This window comes from Arachis duranensis, chromosome 4 (genome assembly GCF_000817695.3).
Source record: "Arachis duranensis cultivar V14167 chromosome 4, aradu.V14167.gnm2.J7QH, whole genome shotgun sequence".
NCBI classification, from domain to species: domain Eukaryota; kingdom Viridiplantae; phylum Streptophyta; class Magnoliopsida; order Fabales; family Fabaceae; genus Arachis; species Arachis duranensis.
In genome coordinates, this window is record NC_029775.3 from 64,003,586 (window position 1) to 64,013,992 (window position 10,407).

Sequence of the window (10,407 nt, forward strand, 5' to 3'; positions counted from 1 at the left end):
TGCCTAACTAAGATTTACAAGATGACCCTAGCTTGCTTCATACCAACAATCTCCGTGGGATCGACCCTTACTCACGTAAGGTATTACTTGGACGACCCAATGCACTTGCTGGTTAGTTGTGCGGAGTTGTGACAAAGTGTGATTCACGTTTGAGAGTGCTACCAAGTTTTTGGTGCCATTGTTGATGATCACAATTTCGTGCACCAAGTTTTTGGCGCCGTTGCCGGGATTGTTCGAGTTTGGAAAACTGACGGTTCATCTTGTTGCTCAGATTAGGTAATTTTCTTTTCAAAAATTTTTCAAAAATCTTCCAGAAAAATTTTTCTTTATTTTCGTTTTTCAAAAAAAATAAATAATAATTTTCGAGAAATCCAAAAAAATTTATAAAATCATAAAAATAAAAAAATATTTTGTGTTTCTTGTTTGAGTCTAGAGTCAAATTTTAAGTTTGGTGTCAATTACATGTTTTTAAAATTTATGCATTCTTTTTTTCGAAAATTCAAGCATGTGTTCTTCATGATCTTCAAGTTGTTCTTGATAAGTCTTCTTGTTTGATCTTTAAATTTTCTTGTTTTGTGTCTTTTGTTGTTTTTCATATGCATTTTTGTATTCATAGTGTCTAAGCATTGAAGATTTCTAAGTTTGGTGTCTTGCATATTTTTCTTTTCTTGAAAATTTTTCAAAAATAAGTCTTGATGTTCATCTTGATCTTCAAAGTGTTCTTGGTGTTCATCTTGACATTCATAGTGTTCTTGCATGCATCATGTGTTTTGATTCATAATTTTCATGTTGTGAGTCATTTTTGTTGTTTTTCTCTCTCCTCATTAAAATTCAAAAATAAAAAATCTATCTTTTTCTTATTTTACTCAAAAATTCGAAAATTTGAGTTGACTTAGTCAAAATTTTTTTAAAACTTAGCTATTTCTTATAAGTCAAGTCAAATTTTCAATTTTAAAAAATCTTATCTTTTCAAAATCTTTTTCAAAAATCAAATCTTTTTCATTTTTTCTATTATTTTCAAAAAATTTTAAAATTTATTTTCAAAATCTTTTTCTTATCTTTATTTCAAAATTTCGAAAACTTTACTAACAATTAATGTGATTGATTTAAAAATTTGAAGTCTGTTACTTTCTTGTTAAGAAAGGTTCAATCTTTAAATTCTAGAGTCATATCTTTTAGTTTCTTGTTAGTCAAGTAGTCAATTTTAATTTTAAAAATCAAATCTTTTCCAAAATATCTTTTTCAATCGTATCTTTTCAAAATATCTTTCAAATCATATCTTTTTCAAAATTGATTTCAAAAGTCTTTCCTAACTTCTTATCTTTTAAAAATTGATTTTTAAATCTTTTTTAACTAACTAATTGACTTTTTGTTTGTTTCTTATCTTTTTCAAAACCACCTAACTAATTTTATCTCTCTAATTTTCGAAAACTCCTCTCCCTTTTTCAAATATTCTTTTTAATTAACTAATTGTTTCAAATTTTAATTTTAATTTTATTTCTTCCTTTAATTTTCGAAAATCACTAACCCTTTTTCAAAATTAATTTTCGAAAACTCCTCTCTCTCATCTTCTTCTATCTATTTATTTATCTACTAACACCTCTCTTCTACTCAAGAATTCGAACTCACTCTTCCCCCTTGTGTTTGGATTCTTACCTTTTCACTTCTTCTATTCCTTTCTTCTTCTACTAACATAAAGGAATCTTTTTACTGTGGTAAAGAGGATCCCTATTATTATTTTCTGTTCCCTTCTTTTTCATATGAGTAGGAGCAAGGACAAGAATATTCTTGTTGAAGCAGATCCTGAACATGAAAGGACTCTGAAGAGAAAACTAAGAGAAGCTAAATTACAACAATCCAGAGACAACCTTACAGAAATTTTCGAAAAGGAAGAGGAGATGGCAGCCGAAAATAATAATGCAAGGAGGATGCTTGGTGATTATACTACACCCACTTCCAAATTTGATGGAAGAAGCATCTCAATCCCTGCCATTGGAGGAAACAATTTTGAGCTGAAACCTCAACTAGTTGCTCTAATGCAACAGAACTGCAAGTTCCATGGACTTCCATCAGAAGATCCCTATCAGTTTTTAACTAAATTCTTGCATATCTGTGAGACTGTTAAGACTAATGGAGTAGATCCTGAAGTCTACAGGCTCATGCTTTTCCCTTTTGTTGTAAGAGACAGAGCTAGAACATGGTTGGACTCACAACCTAAAGATAGACTGGACTCTTGGGATAAGTTAGTCACGGCCTTCTTGGATAAGTTCTTTCCTCCTTAAAAGCTGAACAAGCTTAGAGTGGATGTTCAGACCTTCAAACAGAAAGATGGTGAAACCCTCTATAAAGCTTGGGAAAGATACAAGCAGATGACCAAAAGGTGTCCTTCTGACATGCTTTCAGAGTGGACCATTTTGGATATATTCTATTATGGTCTATCTGAGTTCTCTAAGATGTCACTGGACTATTCTGTAGGTGGATCCATTCACCTAAAGAAAACACCTGCAGAAGCTCAAGAACTTATTGACATGGTTGCAAATAACCAATTCATGTATACTTCTGAGAGGAATCCTGTGAATAATGGGATGCCTCGGAGGAAGAGAGTTCTTGAGATTGATGCTCTGAATGCCATATTGGCTCAGAACAAAATGTTGACTCAGCAAGTCAACATGATTTCTCAAAGTTTGAATGGATGACAAAATGCATCCAACAGTACTAAAGAGGCATCTTCTGAAGAAGAAGCCTATGATCCTGAGAACCCTGCAATGGCAGAGATAAATTACATGGGTGAACCTTATGGAAACACTTATAATTCCTCATGGAGAAATCATCCAAATTTCTCATGGAAGGATCAACAGAAGCCTCAACAAGGCTTTAACAATGGTGGAAGAAACAGGCTCAGCAATAGTAAGCCTTTTCCATCATCTTCTCAGCAACAGACAGAGAATTCTGAGCAGAGCTCCTCTAGCTTAGCAAATATAGTCTCTGATTTGTCTAAGGCCACTTTAAGTTTCATGAGTGAAACAAGGTCATCCATCAGAAATTTGGAGGAACAAGTGGGCCAGCTGAGTAAGAAAATCACTGAAACTCCTCCTAGTACTCTCCCAAACAATACTGAAGAGAATCCAAAAAGAGATTGTAAGGCCATTAACATAATCAAAATGGCCGAACCTAGAGAGGAAGGGGAGGACGTGAATCCCAATGAGGAAGACCTCATGGGACGTCTCCCAGACAATAAGGAGTTCTCTATTGAGGACCTAAAGGAATCTGAGGCTCATATAGAGACCATAGAGATTCCATTAAACCTCTTTCTGCCATTTATGAGCTCTGAAAACTATTCTTCCTCTGAAGAGGATGAAGATGTAACTGGAGAGCAGGTTGCTCAATATCTAGGAGCTATCATGAAGCTGAATGCCAAGTTGTTTGGTAATGAGACTTGGGAAGATGCACTGCCCTTGCTCATTACTGAACTAGATACATGGGTTCAGCAAACTTTACCTCAAAAGAAACAAGATCCTGGTAAATTCTTGATATCCTGTACCATAGGCACGATGACCTTTAAGAAGGCTCTATGTGACCTGGGATCAGGTATAAATCTTATGCCACTCTCTGTAATGGAGAAGCTGGGGATCTTTGAGGTATAAGCTGCAAGAATCTCATAGAGATGGCAGACAAGTCAATAAAACAAGCTTATGGATTGGTAGAGGACGTGTTGGTAAAGGTTAAAGGCCTTTACATCCCTGCTGATTTCATAATCTTAGACACTGGGAAGGATGAGAATGAATCCATCATTCTTGGAAGACCCTTCCTAGCCACAGCAGGAGCTGTGATTGATGTTGACAGAGGTGAATTAGTCCTTCAATTGAATGGGGACTACCTTGTGTTTAGAGCTCAAGGTTATTCTTCTGTAAACATGGAAAAGAGGCACGATAAGCTTCTCTCAATACAGAGTCAAACAAAGCCCCCACAATCAAACTCTAAGTTTGGTGTTGGGAGGCCACAACCAAACTCTAAGTTTGGTGTTGAACCCTCACATTCAAACTCTAAGTTTAGTTTTGGGAGGTCCCAACAATGCTCTGATGATCTGTGAAGCTCCATGAGAGCTCACTGTCAAGCTATTGACATTAAAGAAGCGCTTATTGGGAGGCAACCCAATTTTTATTTATCTATATTTTTATTGTTCTTTTATGTTTTATTAGGTTTATGATCATGTGGAGTCACAAAACAATTACAAAAATAAAAAACAGAATCAAAAACAGCAGAAGCATTAGACTGGCATTAAACGCCAGAAACAAGCATGGAAGTGGCGTTCAACGCCAGGAACATGCTGCAGTCTGGCATTAAATGCCAGGATTGCATGAAGAAGGCGTTTACACGCCTAATTGGTGCAGGGATGATAAATCCTTGACACCTCAAGATCTGTGGACCCTACAGGATCACCTCAGGATCTGTGGACCCCACAGGATTCTCACCTACCCCACCTCTCTCTTCTTCACACAATGTAATAACACTATACCCTTCACCAATCACCTCAATCTCTCTTCTCCATTACCCTTTCACCAATCACATCCACCCACTCTTCCCCATAAACCCCACCTACCTTCAAATCCAAAATCTCTTTCCCACCCAAACCCACCCTACATGACCAAACCATAAATGTGGTAAAAGCATAGCTTTTCTGTTTTTCCATAACCATTGATGGCACCTAAGGCCGGAGAAACCTCTAGAAAGAGGAAAGGGAAGACAAAAGCTTCCACCTCTGAGTCATGGGAGATGGAAAGATTCATCTCAAGGGTCCATAGCTCAGTAGTAGAGCATTTGACTGCACATCAAGAGAGCTCACTCATGGACCTCAACAAGAGCATGAGAAATTTCCTCATCAAGAAATCCCTGAGATACCTTAGGGGATATATTTTCCTCCACACAATTATAGGGATCAAGCAACAGAGGCAAGGAAGAGACATAGAGGAGCTCAAGAACACCTTTGGTTCTCCAAAGAAGAAGGCACCACCCTCACTAAGGTGGACTCATTCCTTAACTTCCTTGTTCTTATCTCTCTATTTTTTGATTTTATGCTTCATGTTTGTTTATGTTTTGAGTCTTTACTACATGATCATTAGTATTAGTAACTGTGCCTTAAGGCTATGAATAATTCCATGAATCCTTCACCTTTCTTAAATGAAAAATGTTTTTAATACAAAAGAACAAGAAGTACATGAGTTTCGAATTCATCCTTGAATTTAGTTTAATTATATTGATGTGGTGACAATACTTTTTGTTTTCTGAATGAATGCTTGAACAGTGGATATTTTTGATCTTGTTGTTTATGAATGTTAAAATTGTTGGCTCTTGAAAGAATGATGAACAAGAGAAATGTTATTGATAATCTAAAAAATCATAAAATTGATTCTTGAAGCAAGAAAAAACAGTGAAAAAGAAGAAGCTTGCGAAAAAAAAGTGGCGAAAAAATATTTAGAAAGAAAAAGAAAAAGCAAGCAGAAAAAGCCAATAGCCCTCAAAACCAAAAGGCAAGGGTAAAAAGGATCCAAGGCTTTGAGCATCAATGGATAGGAAGGCCCAAGGAAATAAAATCCAAGCCTAAGTAGCTAAATCAAGCTGTCCCTAACCATGTGCTTGTGGCATGCAGGTCCAAGTGAAAAGCTTGAAACTGAGTGGTTAAAGTCGTGATCCAAATCAAAAGAGTATGCTTAAGAGCTCTAGACACCTCTAGCTGGGGACTTTAGCAAAGCTGAGTCACAATCTGAAAAGGTTCACCCTGTCATGTGTCTGTGGAATTTATGTATCCGGTGGTAATATTGGAAAACAAAGTGCTTAGGGCCACAGCCAAGACTCATAAAAGTAGCTGTGTTCAATAATCAACATACTTAACTAGGAAAATTAATAACACTATCTGAACTCTGAGTTCCTATAGATGCCAATCATTCTAAACTTCAAAGGATAAAGTGAGATGCCAAAACTGTTCAGAAGCAAAAAGCTACAAGTCCCGCTCATCTAGTTAGAACTAATATTCATTGATATTTTGAGATTTATATTATATTCTCTTCTTTTTATCCTATTTGACTTTCAGTTGCTTGGGGACAAGCAACAATTTAAGTTTGGTGTTGTGATGAGCAGATAATTTATATGCTTTTTGGCATTGTTTTTATGTAGTTTCTAGTAGGATCTAGCTACTTTTAGGGATGTTTTCATTAGTTTTTATGGAAAAATCACATTTCTGGACTTTACTATGAGTTTGTGTATTTTTCTGTGATTTCAGGTATTTTCTGGCTGAAATTGAGGGACCTGAGTAAAAATCTGATAGGAGGCTGACAAAGGACTGCTGATGTTGTTGGATTCTGACCTCCCTGCACTCGAAATGGATTTTTTGGAGCTATAGAACTCGAAATGGCGTGTTCTTAACGGCGTTGGAAAGTAGACATCCAGAGCTTTCCAGCAATATATAATAGTTTATACTTTGTTCAAGTTTAGACGACACAAACTAGCGTTCAACACCAGTCCCATGTTGCATTCTGGAGTAAAACGCTAGAAATACGTCACGAACCAGAGTTAAATACCAAAAACACGTTACAACTTGGCGTTTAACTCCAGAAGAAGCCTCTGCACGTGTAAAGCTCAAGCTCAGCCCAAGCACACACCAAAGTGGGCCTCGGAAGTGAATTTCTGCATTTAGACTTATCTCTGTAACCCTAGTAGCTAGTTTTAGTATAAATAGAACTTTTTACTATTGTAATGGTATCTTTTGACCATTCGGTCTTTTTTGACCACATCTTTGGTCTCAGTTTTAATCTGTTCTTCATCTTAGGAGACTATTGATCACATTCAGGGGGGCTGGCCATTCGGCCATGCCTGGACCATCACTTATGTATTTTCAACGGTGGAGTTTCTACACACCATAGATTAAGGGTGTGGAGCTCTGCTGTACCTCGAGTTTCAATGCAATTACTACTATTTTCTATTCAATTCAGCTTATTCTTGTTCTAAGATATTCGTTGTACTTCAACATGATGAATGTGATGATCCGTGACACTCATCATCATTCTCACTTATGAACGCGTGACTGACAACCACTTCCGTTCTACCTTAGACCGAGCGTGTATCTCTTGGATTCCTTAATCAGAATCTTCATGGTATAAGTTAGAACCCTTTGGCGGCCATTCTTGAAAATCCGAAAAGTCTAAACCTTGTCTGTGGTATTTCGAATAGGATTCAGGGATTGAATGACTGTGACGAGCTTCAAACTCGCGATTGTTGGGCGTGGTGATAGACGCAAAAGAATCAATGGATTCTATTCCGACATGATCTAGAACTGACAGATGATTAGCCGTGCTGTGACAAGAGCATTTGGACCTTTTTCACTGAGATGATGGAAAGTAGCCATTGACAACGGTGATGCCCTACATACAGCTTGCCATGGAAAGGAGTAAGAAGGATTGGATGAAGGTAGTAGGAAAACAGAGATTCAGAAAGAACACAGCATCTCCATACACTTATCCGAAATTCCTACCAATGAATTACATAAGTATCTCTATCTTTATTTTATGCTTTATTTATCTTTATATTTTCAAAAACTCCATAACCATTTATAATCTGCCTAACTGAGATTTACAAGATGAACATAGCTTGCTTCATACCAACAATCTCCGTGGGATCGACCCTTACTCACGTAAGGTATTACTTGGACGACTTAGTGCACTTGCTGGTTAGTTGTGCGGAGTTGTGACAAAGTGTGATTCACGTTTGAGAGTGCTACCAAGTTTTTGGCGCCATTTTTGATTATCACAATTTCATGCACCATGTAACGGCTAGTCACATCTTGGGTGCACCTAGGATATGTATAAGTGCTGATATCGAATACTAAGTATTCAAGATGTGCTCAAAAGGTGTTGGGGGTCTCAGCACCCAAGATAAGAGCAACTCTCTAATTCCCTCCACAGCATCCAAGATATAGTTAAGGATATAATTAGGGTCTCAACACCCAAGATATGTGTATTATAGTTTAGATATCTCTGCTTCTAATATATGTTGGAGAATTAATCTATTTATAGAGTCCATCCCAATACCTCTTTTCACACATTTCACAAACCATTTCTTTCTCTTCTTTTCGTTTTGTCCTTATAGAGAATAATCAATTCTTCTTTGTTGTGTTTTATCCAAATGGGATAGTCAGATATGGTGATGAAGGAGTAATTTTCGAATCTGACAAGACTGTCATGTTGCACACTTATCGGGTTGATATCTTGGATGTGCTAAAGACGGTCATGCTGAGCAATATTGGAGGAGTAGGTACGAAGGAGGTTGGGCGAGTTACATATAGATTTCTGCACGTGCTTCTGAGCGGAGGATCTACTAACTGGTTATTTTGGATTGATGAGGATCAGCATGTAAGGGTAATGTTCGACTACATGCATGGCTAATGCCGCAACATGTGATGGAGTTGTATGCGGTGATCCATGACGTGGTTGTTGGTGGTGGGCCATCTCCTTCGACTCCTGAACTTGTGCCACTCGAGGCCAACCTCATGATAGTGCCGATGAGGACAACAGTTAGAGCAATTCAACTTATGTTGCCGAGTCTAGATTGTCAAGCGATACAGCGTCCGAAGATGAGTATGTGTCGGAGACTCCCAGCGGCGATGTTGGTAGAATTCTCCTACCTCCTCCTTTGGCCATTCCTTGACTATTGGATGTTCCTAGCCATTATCATATGTTAACTTGGATGTAATGCAGCCGGACGATCTTCTGAATGTCAGGGATAGGGAGGATTACAACATGGATGATGGGGTGGAATTCTGATTTGGGCATAGGTTCAGGAAATGTGAAGCAGTTCTAATAGCGGTGAAGAACTATAGTATTTGACGAAATGCGAATAATAGACCTCTGGAGTCTGATAGGTTTAAATACCATTGTCGTTGCAAGCAATTTACTAACAGTTGTCCATGGAATCTTTGTGTGGCACTACGATAGAACTTGAATTACTGATATATGTTACGATTTATTTTGGATGGATTTGAGTCCATTACGTTAGTTTTGTGTTTTGCATAATGTTGACATCTGAGCAAAATTTGTAGGGAGGTGCGTCAGTTCGGTGGATCACATACCTATTTGGCACCTACCATGTCTCAGAACCATGCTCAGTTGGATAATGGTTTGATTTGCAAGGTTGTGGTACCTATGATAAAGACTGACCTGTCGGTGTCAGTCCCAATATTACAAAGTGCTGTTCATCAGAGTTACCATTCAAGCCCTTGTATCGAAAGGTATGGATGACAACGCAGAAAGTGATTGCCAAGATCTATGGCGACTGAAAAGAGTCGTACAATAGGATACCTACGCTCTTATAAGCTTTGCAGGAGTGCCTCCCAGGTATGATTCATGAATGCATTATTGTTCCTTATTACAACCGGAACATGGTTGACAGAGAGTGGAGTCAGTTTGATAAGGTTTTTTGGGCATTTCCTCAATGTATTGAAGTGTTTAAGCATTGCAAGCCTTTTTTATCTGTGGACGGGACACACTTGTACGGAAAGTACGGGGGCATGCTGTTAATTGCTGTGGCTCAAGATGATAACAACAATATTCTTCCTATAGCTTTCTCATTAGTTTAGTCTAAGACAACGGAGTCATGGTCGTTTTTCCTTTCAAATTTGAGACAACATGTTACTCCACAGCCAGGAATTCTTATCATATCAGATAGATCACAGGTCATTCGTGCTGCCTCAACACACCTTAGGGGTGGCAGTGGGGTGGGTTTTTGCCCTACCCGACCCCACCCCGCCGTCCTTTTATGCATATACTAACCGCCCCATGGTGCGGTGTTTTTAACCACAGACTAACCGGCAAGTGCACCGGGTCGTACCAAGTAATGTGGTGTTTCTAACCATAAACTAACCGGCAAGTGCACCGGGTCGTACAAAGTAATACCTTACGTCAGTAAAGGTCGATCCCACGAGGATTGATGGATCAAGCAACAATGATTGATTGATTGGCTTAGTTAGGCAAGCAGAAAAGGGTTTTGAGATATTCAAAAGGTTTAAATTTGAAAATATCATAAGGCAGGGACGCAAGTAAATAAGTTGAAAATAAAATATTGGACAAACAGTTAAGGCTTCAGAGTTATCTATTTTCTGGATTGATTTTTCTTACTAACTATTTTAATCATGCAAGATTTTGGATCGAACCAACTGCACTTTTTTCTTTATATATATAAATAGGAAAAAGTGCATGATCCCACGAATTACTTCTGAAAAAAATTCTAGTTTTAATAAATTAAGAAAAAAATATTTGTTAGCAAAGTTGTTTTTTTTCTTCAAATCCCAAGAATTCTTATTATTTTATACGTAGGTCATCGATTTCGCATTGTATAAATTGTATAAAAAAAAGAGGGGGG

At 37.7% G+C, this 10,407-nt stretch overlaps 1 non-coding gene across 1 annotated transcript; it reads right to left on the bottom strand.

The window, feature by feature from the left end:
- Positions 1 to 2,291: 2,291 nt before the first annotated feature.
- Positions 2,292 to 2,399, bottom strand: LOC127747277 (small nucleolar RNA R71). Its single transcript, XR_008009078.1, has one exon. It is a non-coding gene; the product is annotated as a small nucleolar RNA R71 (small nucleolar RNA).
- Between the last annotated feature and the right edge of the window lie 8,008 nt (positions 2,400 to 10,407).